The 21,179-nt window shown below is 38.0% G+C and overlaps 1 protein-coding gene across 1 annotated transcript in view; it reads left to right on the forward strand.

Annotated features, from left to right (window-relative positions):
* Window positions 1-6,841, forward strand: part of LOC139755679 (endoplasmic reticulum aminopeptidase 1-like) — a 383,172-nt gene extending 376,331 nt beyond the window's left edge. The window contains exon 18 of the mRNA XM_071674326.1: window positions 5,215-6,841. The gene's annotated coding sequence lies outside the window, so the exon portion shown is untranslated. The remainder of the gene's footprint in view (window positions 1-5,214) is intronic.
* Window positions 6,842-21,179: the final 14,338 nt, after the last annotated feature.

Here is a 21,179-nt window from a genome sequence, read left to right on the forward strand (position 1 = left end):
AGGTCTCTAGAAAAACTTTAAATATCTTAAATCTTTTTTTAATATAGTTGTACTGAAATGAAATACTGATTTGGACAACATATTGATAAAGAATTGTTCAAACTATGGTAAAATCCATATGAAATACACTGTGAACCCTTGCTGGACAGTTAGGCACCTGGTAAAGAATGTTGCAGTGGTGGTGACCCTCACCCACTTTCACACAGCCCCATCTTCCCTCATGAGAATGGCTGTTTACACTTTGTGCACTAAAATATTATTTTTGGTATGAGCAATTGTGTCACAGGAAAACATGGCTACATAAATGCCTTCGTTACTCAGTGGAGATTTTTTGAAGAAAGAATTGCTTGAATATTAGTCAAAGAAATTTCACCAAATTCAGCAACTATGATATCCTCTCAGCAATATCTAAGTTTAATCTCAGGGAATTCAAATGATTCATTGGACTGCATTACATGCTGTGGTATTGTCTCCTCACTCCAACTGAAACTTTACCACCACATCCTCTAGTGCTTACATGGCTGCTTTTCCTGGTGAGTGGTCTTATCTTTTGTGCTAATTTTATACAGTACACTTACATATTACGTTTACATTTAGAACTGTATAGCTAGATGCACTGCACACTGTTTTCTTTTGTAAGTCATAGATTAGAGAAAAAGAACTTGAAACACAAGTAAAACATTGTGATTGGCTGTGAAGCAGTACACAGTATGAACACAGACAGAAGCAGACTGGTAAAATGGAAAGTGATAAGCTTGCCACAGATTCACAAATGGTAAAAATTACTTTGAAAAGTAAATAGTCATATGGAAAATTGGTAGTGAGTAGCCAAAATAATGAGTACTAAGATATTGAATAGTCAGGAGTAGATTTGCTATCAAGGTTAATCATGAAACTTGGGGAAAGTGTAATTAACTCTTTGTAATTATCAATATTTCTAGTGCAGGAAGGAAGTTTTAAACTTGTGGAGCAGTATCTCTTGAACTATCCCCACTACCTTGCAACTCTAAAAACATGTTTACTGTCAACATTTACTCTCTTCATTTAATTTATTACATTCACCTATCACTCTTATGCTGTAAAAGCACTTCTTTACATCCTTTCTAACAATTTTTCTCTTTAATGTCAGGTTATGGTCTCTGGTTTCTCTGTCCCTGCATTTATTGAAGAACTGTTCACTATCCAGATCGTGAAGCTACTTTAAAATCTTGAAGGTTGTGATTAGGTCACTCTTCACTCTTTTCTAATCTATGAACTACAAATTTAAGGTCTTTAGCCCTTCCATTAATTCAGCTCTAATATTTCCAATACCATCTTTGTTGCTCTCTTTTAGTGTATGTGTGTGCAATTACCTTTTTGTGCTGTATGGGGAAGGAGTTTTACACTTGCGGGGTTGCATCTCTTTAACATTCTCTTCTTTCATAGAACCTTCTGAGTTTCAGTGTACTTTCCACATTTATCAGACCCTAGTTCAGTCTAATCCATTCATACAATACTATTATACTTTAAAAGTAGTTCTTTTTTTACAAGTTTCTTCCTTAATTTCTTTTTATTATTCTGATTGTTGTATTCCTACATCTTTTGAAGAACTGTCTGTTTACATTATCTAACTGTGTTAAAAACTTAAGTGCCCCTAGCCTTTCCCTCTAATATTGTTTTTTTTACTTGTTCACTGTTCCTTGCATTTGTGAGGTAATGCCAGGAACAGACAAGGAAAGGCCTCACTCAAATCCATTCTCTAGCAGTTATATGTAATGCATCTAAACCACAGCCCTGCAGACCTTTCTGTGGTTTTCCCCAGTTGCTTCATATGCCTTGGTTCAGTTCATTGACAGGACATTGCACCCTATATACCACATTGCTTCAATTCACTCTTTCCAATGCACACCTTTCACTTGCTTGTATATTCATACTTGTGAGCGCTAAAAATATTTTTCACTTCATCCATCCATCTTCAATTTGGTCTTCCCTTTTTTCTTGTCCTCTGCACTTCTGACTCATATATTTTCTTTTTCAACCTCTCCCCCTGTCATTCTCTCCCTATATCCAAACCATATCAGCACACCCTCTTCAGCTTTCTAAACCACACTCTTCTCATTACCATATCTCTGTCTTGCCTCTTTTATTACTTACTCGATCACACCACCTCACACCATATACTGTTCTCAGACATTACTGTTCCAATAAATCTCCCCTCCCCTGCACATCCTCATCTACAACCCTAACTTCACATCCATAGAACAATGTTGGGAGTTGCTATACCTTCAGACATACCCATTTTCACCCTCCTATATAAAATCCTCTCTTTTGACACATTCCTCAATCCTTTCAGAACATTTGCTTCCTTGCTAAACCCTCAACTCACTTCTTCTGTGGTTCCATTCATTGCCATGTCCACTCCCAAGTGTCTGAAACACTTCATTTCCTTCAAACTTTCTCCAGTCATACTCATACCCAACTAACCTGTCCCTCTTTCTTGCTATACCTGAAGAGTATTTGATAAGGTTTGTCAATCTATCTGCACACATCTCCAGCTCTTATAGTGAAATTTCATGAAGATCAGAAGCCTTGTATGGGTCAAAACCCTCTAGTTAATGACTTTTCTGTTTAACATCTTTTATTGAACTCTTTGTCCTTTCTAACTCTTCCCTCTGCATTGAGGCTATGTTCCTACAACTTCACTCTAAATTTCACAAAAATGTTCACAACAGTAGCCTGGTTCCTGGCAAGTGGACTCCATATTCTAATTCATTTTAACATAGAAATTGATAAGTTCTGTGTAGTTTTTACAATTATATTTCATTACTAAATAAATCTTGCCTGATTCCTGCTCCTTTTAGATTCTTATTTATCACATAATCAAACTTGAACAGTAAATGATCACTTTTTCCAATTGGTGTATCGTAAATGATATTCTCAATGTCCATCCTGGTTTTGTGATGATAAGATCTAAGAATGATGGTGTATCAATCCCTTTCATCTTATTTTGCTCCTTTACATGCTGATATAGAAATTTTCCTTTATAGACACTAAGAACTTCTTTCCATGAACCTCTGTCACCATGAGAATCCAAATTCCCTCATCTCTCTTTATAATTGAAATGCTCCATTTCAAGTACTTACAACCTCAGAGAAGTGTGTGTGTGTGTTTGTGTGTGTGTGTGTGTGTGTGTGTGTGTTTGTCTGTGTGTGTGTGCCTGTTTGTGTGTGTGTCTGTGTGTGTAAATAAATTCATTAATAAATATGTAATGCTCTATTGGATTTAGGCTGCCCCTCAGCTGAAAATACACAGTTGGGGTATTACAGATATTACAGAACTAAGAGGTCATGATAGTTACTAGTTAACTAATCATATAAGAACTTATGAGTTGGATATGTGTATGTGTGCTTCTGTTTGTATAATCACTTTGTACAGTACTGGGAGCGAATTTAGAACTCCTGGGGCCTGTCTTCTGAACTTTCAATGCCATCATGTACCTTTTTAAATCTTTGTAAACTTCCAGCATTCACTGTCTCTGGGTAATTTATTCAACTATCAAATCAGTATGTGTGTGTGTGTGTGTGTGCACATATACATGGATGTTTTCACATGTAGATACTTGTGTGCATGCATGCATATTTGTTATACTTGTTTTTGTTTTCTTTGTTTATATCTCCCAAGTATTTATTTTTGTGTGTGTCAGAATCATAGAAGTTTAATGAAATATGCTTTGAGAGGTAAACCTTGTTCTTAAAGGTCATTGTCACCTGTGTTTCATGCTTCACTGATTTATTGTTTGTCATTGCTAGTGATTGGAACTGTGTCTTGTGGAAAAATTCCTTTTTTTATTATCTTAAACTTGTTAGAAATTATAGATTTGACCATCTTTATTATATAATTTGTTGAGATGATTTTAGCAAACCAAGACATGCTGTGTAGATAAAGAATGTAACCATGTACCATTTGGCAACTCACTGAAAGAATATGATTTAGGTGTTGCATAATTTTCAATATTTGTGTTGTGTGCTGTGGAGTGGTGCCATGTGATTAGATATTGTGTACCACTAGCTATGAAAATAAGGTTAATCATTACGATGTGAAGCACCCTTTTAACCTGTTAATGCCTCTAGATGAATATTTATGGATATTTATGTGAGCTGAGCAATGTCTTTAGACAGATATTTATGCTTTGTTTTACGGCTCTGTTTCAAGGCTGCGCACTAAGGTGGCAGTGCATGATAATTTTTCCCCTCCTTCAATCATCTTCCAGGCATGCCAATGAGAGCACATTTTTGCGAGTTTTGTGGGAAGGAAATTGAGTGACTTTTAGCTAGACTTAGAGGACCAGGTAGATGATCCTGAATTACTTGATAAGATTCATCTGTTTTTGTATTGTATGGAGAGTGAGTGATTTTATGGACACTGACCCTTTCAGCATTGAAGGTTGACCAAAACGAGGCAGGACAAGTACATATAGCAAAAGAGGGGTTAATGTTTCCAGCACCCACTTGACCTTGACACCACTTGTGTGACTGATGTGGCTGGTGATTTTACATGTATAGTTTTGCTATTATGAAGAAATTATCCGTGAATCACAATGATTATAACAAGAAAAGATGTTCTCTCTATGATAAAGCAGTAGTAAGTGATTAGTTTGTTGGTGTAGGTAAGTTAAATGATTAAATATGTACAGTGATAACTCATTTGACACTCAGGCCTTACTTCTGCACTTTTTATGCATGTTTTGGTGAAACATCTGTAAGACTTTGTTGAATTATTAGAGTAAAAAGAATGAACAAAATATCCTTCAGAAATGATTTTATTATTGTTATATGAATACAATGAAACTGAAAGGTTTAATAAAATTTTAAACCTGAAAAATGGGAATTTTGAGGGTTGGATAGAAAAACATTGTAAAATGTTAGGGGGTTAGATAAAGTATAGTATATACAAATGTGAAAACTACTCTTGATGGTCTTTGGGAGTTCATTTCTGTGTACCACAAAATCATTGCCAGTCTAGCAAAAAGTAAGCAGTTAGACATGGTACTCCATACATAAATGATTCATGATATGAACCCCTAGCATTGCCTACTAACTGCATTATTATTTTCATAAAGTGGGCCAGAGTACCCTTGAGATTTATCAAGAGCAGGTTCCCTCTGAATGGCTTTTCAGATATGTCAGGTTGTCAGGTTCCTCAAGCAAAATTAAGACTTGCCATTTCTACTTTTAGGTCAAGAGAAGAGGCATCATGAGGTTTTTTATCCTTAAGAGCTTTTCTTGATCCTGATATTGTTCCAGACATTTATATCACAGATGTAAGTAAAATGAAATACTTTTATAATTTCATAGAAATTAGTATTAAAATCATGTAGATAGCCTCCTAAAAACTTTATTTTACATTAAAATGTTTGGATATTAGTATGTGATGAAAATCTATGATGTATTTGATTTTGTAAATTTATTGCCATTTCATAGCATTTGATATACAGCTGTTTTATACTAATATATATCATGTACTTAAGGAGCTTTGCTCTAACTCTTGTTAACCATTAATTACAAATAGGATATTTGAAGCCATTTTAACAACAATGTTGTTTTGATGATTTTTCTTGTTAATATGCTGGTCAAGTCATTGGCAGTTCATACAGCTTCAACAGTTTGCAAAGCACAAAAAAATCAAAGACATATAACATCTAATTTATTACAGATTTACAAAACATGCTTGGCACTTATAATAGTGGCACATATATATGATACTCTGCAGACAAGAATGCCTGTTAATGGTATACTTTGTAGGCTCATATATTCTGCTGTAGAACATTAAGAGATAATATTTCATAAGGATTTTGACACCAGGTGACTCTAAGTCTTCATTTGCTGATAGAAACATTAATGATTCCAATTAATAATGAACTAAGACTGAATATTTAGAGGATGGTAAATCACCATCATCGTTAGTTAAAGACTTAAACTTCCAGATCCCAAAGAACATATAAGTAGATTTTATTACCTGTTGTGGTAGATTACTTAATGAGATACAGGAGGCATCTGGGCTAAACATATATGTATAAAAATATGTGAGAATTGCTTAGATTTCTTGCCACCAGTTCGGTGACCTTGCTGATAGTGTGTTCATAGGGTGCATGATAATTACCTCAGGACTGCTTCACTTGTTTTAGGATGCCATAATTGGCTGGTCCTTGGATGATAACTATAGGAAATAAGGATAGTCAGAGGGATTTGGGCATTCTACATCAGGATACAGCTGCCTCACCTGACCAAAATTACCTTTTTACATCCTTTAAGCCACTTATCTGGGAGGGCAAAAATTACTCTCTCAACACACAACTGATTTTTTTTTATATGCTGTACATATGATTAAGGTCTGAGCAACCAACTAGGAGAGTTTAAAGGTGGAACTAGTGAGGTAGAGGGTGCACAATAGAATCTCTCGATTGTCTGAATATGAGGGAATGATGTGTTTAGTGGTCTCTGACTAATGTTTTTAGGTTCCAAAAGTATTCACTGTCCAGTTAAGCTTGATCTTGTCAAAACCTTCAATTTTTTTCAGATTTACATGCTGTTGCAATACAGAAAGTTCCTCTTATCATTACAACTTTCCTCAAAGTACTTGTACATCAGATGTATAGTTGCCTTCCACTGCCAGATGTCATGGGCTGATTTTGCAGTACTAAATATTTTTTCTTTAGCTTTTTGCCTTAGGGAATTTCCTGGATGACAAATATGTGGTGTCCAGACTTGTGCCATTGTTATAAATCATTTGATAACATTGATGATATATAAATTTACTGTTGTGATGTATTAAAGAAATGTAAAAAAAAAATGTATTTTTTATTTACCAGTTTGTCCTTGGTCAAACCCTTTTATATGAGAAAGTATCAGATCTTAAATATAGGAACATATTTTTTGCTTTTATTTTTATTCATAATATGATTTAAGGTACAGTATTATTTCTAAAATTTGTATTTCTAAAGTTCTGATGTCTCTAAAATAAGGATACTTTTAGGTCTTTAGACCTAATTCTAAAACTCAGAAAATTAATTGATTCAGAAATTTAGATTATTTGTGTGACAAATCGCACAAGCCTCATGAGCTTTCTCTTATAGCATACTGTATTTATGTACTGTATTCATTATTTCATTGTTTAGTGGAAGTTTTTAGAATTTTGCAGTACCCTATATTGTACCTGTATTCACTGCACATTATTTCTGCTTGTTCCAAAATTTGTAAAATTCTGAAATTCAGAAAGGCCAAGGTTCCAAGCAATTTGAATTTTAGAGGTGATTCTATACTGATTATGGAGGTTTTTCAAGTAAAGATTCAATATTTCTAGGATTTAATTTAGACATTTAAGAATTACAAATAAAAGCTTTTCAGTATAAGATATAGGATGATTAGAATTTTTACCTTTTTCACACAAATCAACTTGTTAATCTTTGCAGCTCTGGGCCACTGGGTGTAGCTTGTAGCCAAGTGTGAATCTTACCGAGTCTTTATTGTAAACCTCTGTGATAGACTGAAGTCATTTATTTAAGTGATTAGTATCGTTCTTCTCAGAATGTTCTCCCAAAAATCTTCCTTCCATAAAGTGAGGTAAAATAGATTCAAAGATCACTTTTGGGAAATGAGTTTAGGTGAGTAACTAACTTTGCAGGTATAGTCTGTAATTTGATTCTGTAACTCACTTTCATCATGTATTCATTATATATTTATGTCTTTGTTTTTTATTTTTATTATTTTGCTTTGTCGCTGTCTCCCGCGTTAGTGAGGTAGCGCAAGGAAACAGACGAAAGAATGGCCCAACCCACCCACATACACATGTATATACATACACGTCCACACACACAAATATACATACCTATACATCTCAATGTATACATATATATATATACCCACACAGACATATACATATACATATATACCCATGTATTCATACGGTCTGCCTTTATTCATTCCCATCGCCACCTCGCCACACATGGAATAACAACACCCACCTCCCTCATGTGAGCGGGGTAGCGCTTGGAAAAGACAACAAAGGCCCCATTCGTTCACACTCAGTCTCTAGCTGTCATGTAATAATGCCCGAAACCACAGCTCCCTTTCCACATAAAGGCCCCACAGAGCTTTCCCAGACACTTCACATGCCCTGGTTCAATCCATTGACAGCACGTCGACCCTGGTATACCACATCGTTCCAATTCACTATATTCTTTGCACACCTTTCACCCTCCTGCATGTTCAGGCCCCAATCACTCAAAATCTTTTTCACTCCATCTTTCCACCTTCAACTTGGTCTCCCACTTCTCCTCGTTCCCTCCACCTCTGACACATATATCCTCTTGGTCAATCTTTTCTCACTCATTCTCTCCATGTGACCAAACCATTTCAAAATACCCTCTTCTGCTCTCTCAACCACACTCTTTTTATTACCACACATCTCTCTTACCCTTACATTACTTACTCGATTAAACCACCTCACACCACATATTGTCCTCAAACATCTCATTTCCAGCACATCCACCCTCCTGCGCACAACTCTATCCATAGCCCACGCCTTGCAGCCATAAAACATTGTTGGAACCACTATTCCTTCAAACATACCCATTTTTGCTTTCCGAGATAATGTTCTTGACTTCCACACATTCTTCAAGGCTCCAGGAATTTTCGCCCCCTCCCCCACCTATGATTCACCTCCGCTTCCATGGTTCCTTCCGCTGTCTTTGTATTCCTAGTTAATGTTATATATATCTATACTTTTGAGAAAAATTTATGGTGTGCAGCTCAAATTGCTAAGAATTAATGACTGCATTTGATAATGCAGGTAACTGGCATTTGCAGCAGTTACAACTTTTTTATGTATACAGATATCCCCTGCTTCATGTAGGAGATGCATTTCTTGAAAACACACAAAAAATGAAAAACTGTATAATGGAGCCAATTTTACCAAAGGATACAATGGGATAAAGGGAATTTATTTTTCTGGGGAGATCCTCCTTTATAATTCTAAGTGAAAAATATAAGCAAGATATTTAGAAACATGCATATCAGGTCAGGTGCATTACTCATCAAAGTTATTCATTTTCATCTTATTATACTTGATTGCCATTTCCTGCATCAGCAAGGTAGTGCCAGAGAATAGACGAAGAATGGCCCATCCACTCATTTACACACACACATATATATATCTATAAAGGGGAAGAGTGGTTTTGGGAATGTCTTGGGAGTAAAGTCAGGGGTTAGTGAGAGGACAAGAGCAAGGGAAGGAGTAGCAGTACTCCTGAAACAGGAGTTGTGGGAGTATGTGATAGAATGTAAGAAAGTAAATTCTCGATTAATATGGGTAAAACTGAAAGTTGATGGAGAGAGTTGGGTGATTATTGGTGTATATGCACCTGGGCATGAGAAGAAAGATCATGAGAGGCAAGTGTTTTGGGAGCAGCTGAATGAGTGTGTTAGTGGTTTTGATGCACGAGACCGGGTTATAGTGATGGGAGATTTGAATGCAAACGTGAGTAAGGTGGCAGTTGAGGGAATAATTGGTATACATGGGGCGTTCAGTGTTGTAAATGGAAATGGTGAAGAGCTTGCAGATTTATGTGCTGAAAAAGGACTGGTGATTGGGAATACCTGGTTTAAAAAGCGAGATATACATAAGTATACGTATGTAAGTAGGAGAGATGGCCAGAGAGCGTTACTGGATTATGTGTTAATTGACAGGCGCGCGAAAGAGAGACTTTTGGATGTTAATGTGCTGAGAGGTGCAACTGGAGGGATGTCTGATCATTATCTTGTGGAGGCTAAGGTGAAGATTTGTATAGGTTTTCAGAAAAGAAGAGTGAATGTTAGGGTGAAGAGGGTGGTGAGAGTGAGCGAGCTTGGGAAGGAGACTTGTGTGAGGAAGTACCAGGAAAGACTGAGTACAGAATGGAAAAAGGTGAGAACAATGGAAGTAAGGGGAGTGGGGGAGGAATGGGATGTATTTAAGGAATCAGTGATGGATTGCGCAAAAGATGCTTGTGGCATGAAAAGAGTGGGAGGTGGGTTGATTAGAAAGGGTAGTGAGTGGTGGGATGAAGAAGTAAGATTATTAGTGAAAGAGAAGAGAGAGGCATTTGGACGATTATTGCAGGGAAAAAATGCAATTGAGTGGGAGATGTATAAAAGAAAGAGACAGGAGGTCAAGAGAAAGGTGCAAGAGGTGAAAAAGAGGGCAAATGAGAGTTGGGGTGAGAGAGTATCATTAAATTTTAGGGAGAATAAAAAGATGTTCTGGAAGGAGGTAAATAAAGTGCGTAAGGCAAGGGAGCAAATGGGAACTTCAGTGAAGGGCGCAAATGGGGAGGTGATAACAAGTAGTGGTGATGTGAGAAATTAAGATGAGGATTTTGAAGGTTTGTTGAATGTGTTTGATGGTAGAGTGGCAGATATAGGGTGTTTTGGTCGAGGTGGTGTGCAAAGTGAGAGGGTTAGGGAAAATGATTTGGTAAACAGAGAAGAGGTAGTAAAAGCTTTGTGGAAGATGAAAGCCGGCAAGGCAGCAGGTTTGGATGGTATTGCAGTGGAATTTAGTAAAAAAGGGGGTGACTATATTATTGACTGGTTGGTAAGGTTATTTGATATATGTCTGACTCATGGTGAGGTGCCTGAGGATTGGCGGAATGCGTGCATTGTGCCATTGTAGAAAGGCAAAGGGGATAAGAGTGAGTGCTCAAATTTCAGAGGTATAAGTTTGTTGAGTATTCCTGGTAAATTATATGGGAGGGTATTGATTGAGAGGGTGAAGGCATGTACAGAGCATCAGATTGGGGAAGAGCAGTGTGGTTTCAGAAGTGGTAGAGGATGTGTGGATCAGGTGTTTGCTTTGAAGAATGTATGTGAGAAATACTTAGAAAAGCAAATGGATTTGTATGTAGCATCTGTGGATCTGGAGAAGGCATATGATAGAGTTGATAGAGATGCTCTGTGGAAGGTATTAAGAATATATGGTGTGGGAGGCAAGTTGTTAGAAGCAGTGAAAAGTTTTTATCGAGGTTGTAAGGCATGTGTACGTGTAGGAAGAGAGGAAAGTGATTGGTTCTCAGTGAATGTAGGTGTGCGGCAGGGGTGTGTGATGTCTCCATGGTTGTTTAATTTGTTTATGGATGGGGTTGTTAGGGAGGTGAATGCAAGAGTTTTGGAAAGAGGGGCAAGTATGAAGTCTGTTGTGGATGAGACAGCTTGGGAAGTGAGTCAGTTGTTGTTCGCTGACGATAAAGTGCTGGTGGCTGATTCATGTGAGAAACTGCAGAATCTGGTGACTGAGTTTGGTAAAGTGTGTGAAAGAAGAAAGTTAAGAGTAAATGTGAATAAGAGCAAGGTTATTAGGTACAGTAGGGTTGAGGGTCAAGTCAGTTGGGAGGTAAGTTTGAATGGAGAAAAACTGGAGGAAGTAAAGTGTTTTAGATATCTGAGAGTGGATCTGGCAGCGGATGGAACCATGGAAGCGGAAGTGGATCATAGGGTGGGGGAGGGGGTGAAAATCCTGGGAGCCTTGAAGAATGTGTGGAAGTCGAGAACCTTATCTCGGAAAGCAAAAATGGGTATGTTTGAAGGAATAGTGGTTCCAACAGTTTTGTATGGTTGCGAGGCGTGGGCTATGGATAGAGTTGTGCGCAGGAGGGTGGATGTGCTGGAAATGAGATGTTTGAGGACAATGTGTGGTGTGAGGTGGTTTGATCGAGTAAGTAACGTAAGGGTAAGAGAGATGTGTGGAAATAAAAAGAGTGTGGTTGAGAGAGCAGAAGAGGGTGTTTTGAAATGGTTTGGGCACATGGAGAGAATGAGTGAGGAAAGATTGACCAAGAGGATATATGTGTCGGAGGTGGAGGGAACGAGGAGAAGTGGGAGACCAAATTGGAGGTGGAAAGATGGAATGAAAAAGATTTTGTGTGATCGGGGCCTGAACATGCAGGAGGGTGAAAGGAGGGCAAGGAATAGAGTGAATTGGATAGATGTGGTATACCGGGGTTGACGTGCTGTCAGTGGATTGAATCAGGGCATGTGAAGCATCTAGGGTAAACCATGGAAAGCTGTGTAGGTATGTATATTTGCGTGTGTGGGTGTGTATGTATATACATGTGTATGGGGGTGGGTTGGGCCATTTCTTTCGTTTGTTTCCTTGCGGTACCTTGCAAACGCGGGAGACAGCGACAAAGCAAAAAAAAATATATATATATATATATATATATATATATATATATATATATATATTTATATATATATATATATATCTTTTTCTTCTTTCAAACTATTCGCCATTTCCCGCATTAGCGAGGTAGCGTTATGAACAGAGGACTGGGCCTTTGAGGGAATACCCTCACCTGGCCCAATTCTCTGTTCCTTCTTTTGGAAAATTAAAAAAAACGAAAGGGGAGGATTTCCAGCCCCCCGCACCCTCCCCTTTTATTCGCCTTCTACGACACGCAGGGAATACGTGGGAAGTATTCGCTCTCCCCTATCCCCAGGGATAATATATATATATATATATATATATATATATATATATATATATATATATATATATATATATATATATATTTTTTTTTATTATTATACTTTATACTTTATATTTATTTATTTATATATATATATATATATATATTTTTTTTATTATTATACTTTATACTTTATATTTATTTATTTTGCTTTGTTGCTGTCTCCCGCATTTGCGAGGTAGTGCAAGGAAACAGACGAAAGAAATGGCCCAACCCACCCCCATACGCATGTATATACATACACGTCCACACACGCAAATATACATACCTATACATCTCGATGTACACATATATATATATACACACAGACACATACATATATAACCATGCACACAAATCACACTGTCTGCCTTTATTCATTCCCATTGCCACCTCGCCACACATGGAATACCATCCCCCTCCCCCCTCATGTGTACGAGGTAGCGCTACGAAAAGACAACAAAGGCCCCATTCATTCACACTCAGTCTCTAGCTGTCATGCAATAATGCCCGAAACCACAGCTCCCTTTCCACATCCAGGCCCCACACAACTTTCCATGGTTTACCCCAGACGCTTCACATGCCCTGATTCAATCAACTGACAGCACGTCAACCCCGGTATACCACATCGATCCAATTCACTCTATTCCTTGCCCTCCTTTCACCCTCCTGCATGTTCAGGCCCCGATCACACAAAATCTTTTTCACTCCATCTTTCCACCTCCAATTTGGTCTCCCACTTCTCCTCGTCCCCTTCACCTCCGACACATATATCCTCTTGGTCAATCTTTCCTCAATCATTCTCTCCATGTGCCCAAACCATTTCAAAACACCCTCTTCTGCTTTCTCAGCCACGCTCTTTTTATTTCCACACATCTCTCTTACTCTTATATTACTTACTCGATCATACCACCTCACACCACACATTGTCCTCAAACATCTCATTCCCAGCACATCCACCCTCCTCCGCACAATTCTATCCATAGCCCACGCCTCGCAACCATACAACATTGTTGAAACCACTATTCCTTCAAACATACCCATTTTTGCTTTCCGAGATAATGTTCTCGACTTCCAAACATTCTTCAAGGCTCCCAGGATTTTTGCCCCCTCCCCCACCCTATGATTCACTTCCGCTTCCAAGGTTCCATCCGCTGCCAGATCCACTCCCAGATATCTAAAACACTTTACTTCCTCGTTTTTCTCCATTCAAACTTACCTCTCAATTGACTGGACCCTCAACCCTACTGTACCTAATAACCTTGCTCTTATTCACATTTACTCTTAACTTTCTTCTTTCACACACTTTACCAAACTCAGTCACCACCTTCTGCAGTTTCTCACATGAATCAGCCACCAGCGCTGTATCATCAGTGAACAACAACTGACTCACTTCCCAAGCTCTCTCATCCACAACAGACTTCATACTTGCCCCTCTTTCCAAAACTCTTGCATTCACCTCCCTAACAACCTCATCCATAAACAAATTAAACAGCCATGGAGACATCACACACCCCTGCTGCAAACCTACATTCACTGAGAACCAATCACTTTCCTCTCTTCCTACATGTACACATGCCTTACATCCTCAATAAAAACTTTTCACTGCTTCTAACAACTTGCCTCCCACACCATATATTCTTAATACCTTCCACAGAGCATCTCTATCAACTCTATCATATGCCTTCTCCAGATCCATAAATGCTACATACAAATCCATTTGCTTTTCTAAGTATTTCTCACATACATTCTTCAAAGCAAACACCTGATCCACACATCCTCTACCACTTCTGAAACCACACTGCTCTTCCCCAATCTGATGCTCTGTACATGCCTTCACCCTCTCAATCAATACCCTCCCATATAATTTACCAGGAATACTCAACAAACTTATACCTCTGAAATTTGAGCACTCACTCTTATCCCCTTTTCCTTTGTACAATGGCACTATGCACGCATTCCGCCAATCCTCAGGCACCTCACCATGAGTCATACATACATTAAATAAACATACCAACCAGTCAACAATACAGTCACCCCCTTTTTTAATAGATTCCACTGCAATACCATCCAAACCTGCTGCCTTGCCGGCTTTCATCTTCCGCAAAGCTTTTACTACCTCTTCTCTATTTACCATATCATTTTCCCTAACCCTCTCACTTTGCACACCACCTCGACCAAAACACCCTATATCGCCACTCTATCATCAAACACATTCAACAAACCTTCAAAATACTCACTCCATCTCCTTCTCACATCACCACTACTTGTTATCACCTCCCCATTTACGTCCTTCACTGAAGTTCCCATTTGCTCCCTTGTCTTACACACTTTATTTACCTCCTTCCAGAACATCTTTTTATTCTCCCTAAAATTTAATGATACTCTCTCACCCCAACTCTCATTTGCCCTCTTTTTCACCTCTTGCACCTTTCTCTTGACCTCCTGTCTCTTTCTTTTATACATCTCCCACTCAGTTGCATTTTTTCCCTGCAAAAAATGTCCAAATGCCTCTCTCTTCTCTTTTACTAATAATCTTACTTCTTCATCCCACCACTCACTACCCTTTCTAATCAACCCACCTCCCACGCTTCTTATGCCACAAGCATCTTTTGCGCAGTCCATCACTGATTCCCTAAATACATCCCATTCCTCCCTCACCCCCTTACTTCCGTTGGTCTCACCTTTTTCCATTCTGTACTCAGTTTCTCCTGGTACTTCCTCACACATGTCTCCTTCCCAAGCTCACTTACTCTCACCACCCTCTTCACCCCAACATTCACTCTTCTTTTCTGTACATATTCATACTTGCTTGCCTTCATCCATTCCTGGCACTACCCCATCCCACAGGAAACAGCCTCGCTACCCTTGCTTCAGCGAGGTACTACCAGGAAAACAGAAAAAAAGGCCACATTCATTCACACTGTGTCTCTAGCTGTCATGTGTAATGCCCTAGTTCAGTTTCACATGCTCTAGTTCAGTCCATTTACAGCATGTCAACCCCAGTATACTACATTAATCCAATTCACTCAATTCCGTGCATGCCTGTCGCACTCCTGTATGTTTAGGCCCCGATCACTCAAAATCTTTTCTTATTCTTCATTCCACCTCCAATTTGGTCTCTCACTTCTTGTTCCCTCCACCTCTGACACATATATTCTCTTTGTCAGCCTTTTCTCATTTATTCTATCCATATGTCCAAACCATTTCAACACACCCTCTTCTGTTCTCTCAAACACACTCTTTTTGTTTCTGCACATCTCTCTTACCCTTTCATTACTCAATCAAACCACCTCATACCACATATTGTCCTCAAACATTTCATTTCCAACACATCCACCCTCCTCTTTACATCCATATCTATAGCCCATGCCTTACAATCATATAATATTGTTGGAACCAATATTCCTTCAAACATACCCATTTTTGCTCTCCAAGATAACATTCTCTCCTTCCACACATTCTTCATTGCTCCCAGAACCTTCGTCCCCTCCCCCACCCTGTGACTCACTTCCACATCCATGGTTCCACTCATGCTAAGTCCACTCCCAGATATCTAAAACACTTCATTTCCAGTTTTTCTCCATTCAAACTTACATCCCAGTTAACTTTTCCATCAACCTTACTGAACCAATAACCTTGCTCTTATTCACATTTACTCTCTACTTTCTCCTTTCACACACTTTTCCAAACTCAGTCACCAACTTCCGCAGCTTCTCTCTTGAATCAGCCACCAGTGCTGTGTCATTGGCGAACAACAACCAAGTAACTTCCCAAGCCCTCTCACCCCCAACAGACTGCATACTCACCTCTCTCTCCAAAACTCTTATATTTACCTCCCTAGGTAAAATACAAAATATTTAACACTTACCCATAATGGATCAAAATCTTGCATGTCAAACCTATCAGGGGTAGATAGGGCATGATTGAGTTTGATAGAAAAAGGGTCAAGATTACCTGCTCTTCATCTAATGGAAGTTTGAAGATTGGCTAAATTTATGGTCTGTACTAATGCCAATCATAGATAATAGGTAGAATTTGTTTACTGGAAATCTCATGGTTTTGCTGCTAGGTCATGAATGGAATTATAAGCAAATAATTCTTTTAAAGGACAGTATAATTAGGTGTATACCCAGGATTTGGTTGGGAGGATGGTGAATTATGAAACTGCCCAAATAATGATGAAAAGCTCATAATGTGAGTGGTGTGTAAGAACACATTATATATTAGAAACAAAAGTTTTTTGGTAATTTGGTTAAGTTCAGTCTCTAGAATTAGTCAAATTCTTGTAAATTTGAATACAGCTGTTGCAGAAAAGTTTATTATGAATACTGCAACCATTTTTGAATGGAAATACATTTTCATTTTTGATAACATGCAACAGCTGATAGTTATAATCAAGGGAGTTTGTTCAGGGAAATGAATCAACATGCTTTTGTAAAATTGTTGCTATTATAAACATGTAAGATTTTTAGAAATGCGGTGAAACACTTATTTGCTTCATTAGCCATTAGAGTAAATCACTAAAGTAGTTAAGTAGACATATTTTTTCATACTTGATCATCTTTTCCTGCATTAGTAATGTAGCTCCGATAACAAATGAAGCAAAGCCATATTCACTCGCATCCATTCTCTAGCTGTCATTTGTAACAATGTAATATTATATAATGTAATATATTTTTTCTTTCAATGGTCTAAAAGGATTAGAATGCTTGTAAAAAATATAAATCTTTGAGTTTATTGAATACGGAATAGCTTAGCCCCTTCCACCCTGGATACTCCCATGATTACTACTCTAAGAACATGCCAGCAAAGAAAGCTTTACCAGTGCGGTGAATATTCTAAGTGTTGTGATCATATGTAAGTACTTAGTTGAACTGTTTTACTTTAATCATTTTCTTTTAGTACTAAAGACAGTATGAGGATAATGAACACTCACTCTTCTTTAATCTTGTGCTCACCCCACCCTTTTTTTTACCCGTGTTCTCACCTGATGGATGTGGCCACCACCACCCTTTTTTTTTTTTACCCATGTTCTCACCTGATGGATGTGGCCAGCACCCCAAGTGCTGTAGGGGCCCTATATTAGGGACTACTAGGGCAGGAAAGTAAAGTGTGAAAGTCTGTAGCGGTTTTAGGAAGGGAGGAAGTGATGAGTGAAAGAATTGGTGAAAAAGAATAAGCATAGAAAGGAAGACTATGTATAGAGGTACAAAGACATGTTGAATGAAAAGGGGTATAAGGTGAGAGTAAGGGAAGCAAAGGAAGTGAGAGTGAAAAGAAAAGGAAGGCATTCAGGAGAGCTGTTCTTGCATGTGCATAGCAAGCAGAAGATAGAAGATGGGATTGTGAGAAATGGTAGCGAGTGGTGGGAGAAGCAGGTTAAATTGCTAGTGAAAGAGAATTTTTTTTTTATAATAAATGCAAGGAAGAAGAGAGAGGTGGTGCATCAAGAAAATAGTATGCAGGTGAAACAGAGGGCAACAAGAGATGGGGTGTGAGAGTATCAATTGATTTCAGGGGCATAATAAAATATATTGGAAGGAGGTAAATAGTATGAGGAGAACAAGAGAAAAATTGGAAATTAATTTGAAAAAGATGCTGACTAGGACATGGCAACATGCAAAGAAGAGGTGAAAACGAGATTTAAGTGTATTTTGAAGGACAATTGAATATGTCAGATGATAGATTGGTAAATATAGTTTGCATTGGAAAAGGAGTCACACGGAGTGAGTTTGCTTGATAGTTACATGAAAGGAGAGGAGGTAGAGAAAATCATGCTTCCAATGAATTTGCAAAAGCTGAAAAAGATGGAATTGCAGCTGTTTCTCAAAAAAGGTGATAGTGTTGTGAATTGGTTACTTAGGCTATTAAGTGTTTGTATGGTTCAAGCTGGGGAGCCTGAGGATTAGCAGAATGCATGTATAGCCCCCTTATATACAAAGGGGTACAAAAGTGAATGATCATATTACAGAGGTACAAGCCTGTTGAATATATTTGATAAGGTTCATGGGAAACTGGTGATTGAGAAAGTGGTGGTGTGCATGGAACATGTGGTTAGATAGGAAAAGTGTGGCATCAGCAGAAGTAAAGGATGTATGGACCTGGTGTTTACTTTAAAGAATTCATATGAGAAGTACTTGGAGAGAGTGACTTATATGGCATTTATGGTTCTGGAAAAAGCATACAATATGGTTAAAAGAGAGGTGCTGAGAATTTATGGTATAAAATGGAAAGTTATTAAATGCAGAGCAGAGTTTTTACCAGGACAGTAAGGCAAGTGCAAAAGTAGGAGGGGAGAAGGGAGAATGAAGGTTTTACATTCATGGGACCCCATCATTTGTACTTTCAAAACCATCAAGACTTTTTAATCTATGTAAGCAGATGGCATTTACTTTCTCCTTGCTTAATCCTTTAGCAGGTGGGTATACAACAAAGGATACTCACTTCATGTTTTAAATGATGAAAATTCAAGGTTTTGTCCATTAAAGGGATAGACCATTCCAACCCATATTCCACCTTTACACTCAGGTAGTATTTCATCATATCCTTCTTAACCAGCCTCTTCTTCAAGTTCTGATCATAGCCTCTGGCATTGTACCTCAAGAAGAACTGTTTACTGTCAGTTTCAACCAGGTGATTTAAGAACCTAATGGCTGTTCTCAGGTCAGCCCTCTTCTTCTCCTTCATGATGGACAGCTACGTAGCTCTCAAACTTTTGATGTAGCTCAGCTGTCAATTCAGTTACCATCTTCATTGCTGTTCTTTGGACCTTCTCAGTCATATCTTTGTACTTCTTTACATAGTGACCAGACCCAATAGGCATAATCCAGCTTTGGTCTAATACATATTGTGAATAGCTTATCAAGAGTTTTCTTATCCATGTAATTAAATGCATTTTTTCGACTTGCCAGCACACAACTTACTTCTTTCACAGTTCTTCTAAAGTGTAGCTCTCTTATCAGATTAGGTACAATGATGGACCCTAAATTTCTTTTACATAAATGATTCCTGTAGCTCATTTCCTACTAAAAAGTATTCACACCACTGGGACCTTCATTTGATGAGTCTTGTATATGAAATCCTATTATCATACTTGGATTGACTCTCATCATCCATTCATCAGACCAACTTTGGGGTTAATTCAGGTTCCTCTCTAAGCTGATGCAATAATTTTAACCATTGTTTCTTGTGACTTTGGCATCATCCTCAAATATGTTTACATCCGAGTCTAGTCCTTCAGACAAGTCATTCACATACTCCAAAAATAGGAGTATGGCCAAGATTACGCCTTGTGGCATGTCAGTTGTAACCTCTCCATTTTGATTATAGGGCTCTTACTTGCATCCTTTGTTCCCTTCCACAGAGGTAATCTTCAATCCAGCAGATAAGGATATCCCATATTTCTGCCTCAAGCTCTAGCATCTAAATCAGCCTCCAATGGAGAACAGTGACAAAAGCTTTCTGGCAGTCAAGGAACGTACAGTCTACCCATCTCTCTCTTCAATCTAACATTGAACTCACCATCACAGAAGTCTAAAAGCTTTGTGATGCACGACCTCTTATCTCTGAAACCATGTTTACACTTGGTCATACAGTTCCTGCTTTGCAAGTTCTCTTCATTTCTTTTCTGAAAATTTTTTCTGGTGTTTTACAAACACTCTTCTGTGAGACAGCTCTGTATTTCAGTATCTCCTTTCTTAAATATCAAACATGACATTTGTCTTTTTTAGCATCCTCAGAATTACCCCTTCCTCTAGTGTACAAATAAACAGTATTATAAAAGTCCTAGGATGTGCATCTGCACATTCCTTCAGCACATACTGGGAGACTTCATCACATCCATGTGTCTTATATGGATCAGGTTGTTTTAATAGCCTGATTATATCTTTTCTGTTTAAGGTTTATACTTTTTAAGACTTCTTCCTCTTCCCCACTTTCTAACACAGGCATAATACGCCATCCAATTTGGAAATACTTTTGAATTCATAATTCAACTCCTTACATATTTTTGTTTTCCCCAGTTCTGCCCTCTTAGCCTAATTCGTTGTTCTTTTACTGATGGTTTGCTCTTAATGATCTTAAGAGAAAGGTTTGGGTTGTCTTTTGCTTTGTTCACAATGCTCTTATCAAAATCTCTCTTCTTTCCTGCTTACCCTTCTGTACTCATTCTTCCTCTTCTGCATATGTTGTTTTAATGCTGGCCAGGTATATCCTTCAGCTCTCACATTTTGGGTATTTCATGTTGAATCATGGTTTTCTCCACTTCATTCTCCCTCTTCTTTTAGTGTTCCAAGGAACTCACTCATATCCTGGTTCCTTCATAGTAGATTTAACATAACATTTTATAGTATTGGTCTATATTCTTGCTGTAGAACTCTCTTTTTCAATCTTCAATCAATTGCATTTTCTCTTCACCTCAATTGTATTTTCTCTTCAATTCCTGTGCTTTATCTGATCCCCTCCTTAGATCCTCAATACATTGTCATGATTATGTAGAGTGAGCCATTGATTTACAATGGCTCATACAGTGACTTTTCACAATGGTAACATTCAAGAAGTAGGGTACAAATTCTTAGAATGACAATAATGCCTTGCAGAAGTAACATATATAAAAAAATGTTTCATTTTACCATTTTGAATATTTTTTCCCTTAATAATG

This window comes from Panulirus ornatus, chromosome 19 (assembly GCF_036320965.1).
Source record: "Panulirus ornatus isolate Po-2019 chromosome 19, ASM3632096v1, whole genome shotgun sequence".
NCBI lineage: Eukaryota > Metazoa > Arthropoda > Malacostraca > Decapoda > Palinuridae > Panulirus > Panulirus ornatus.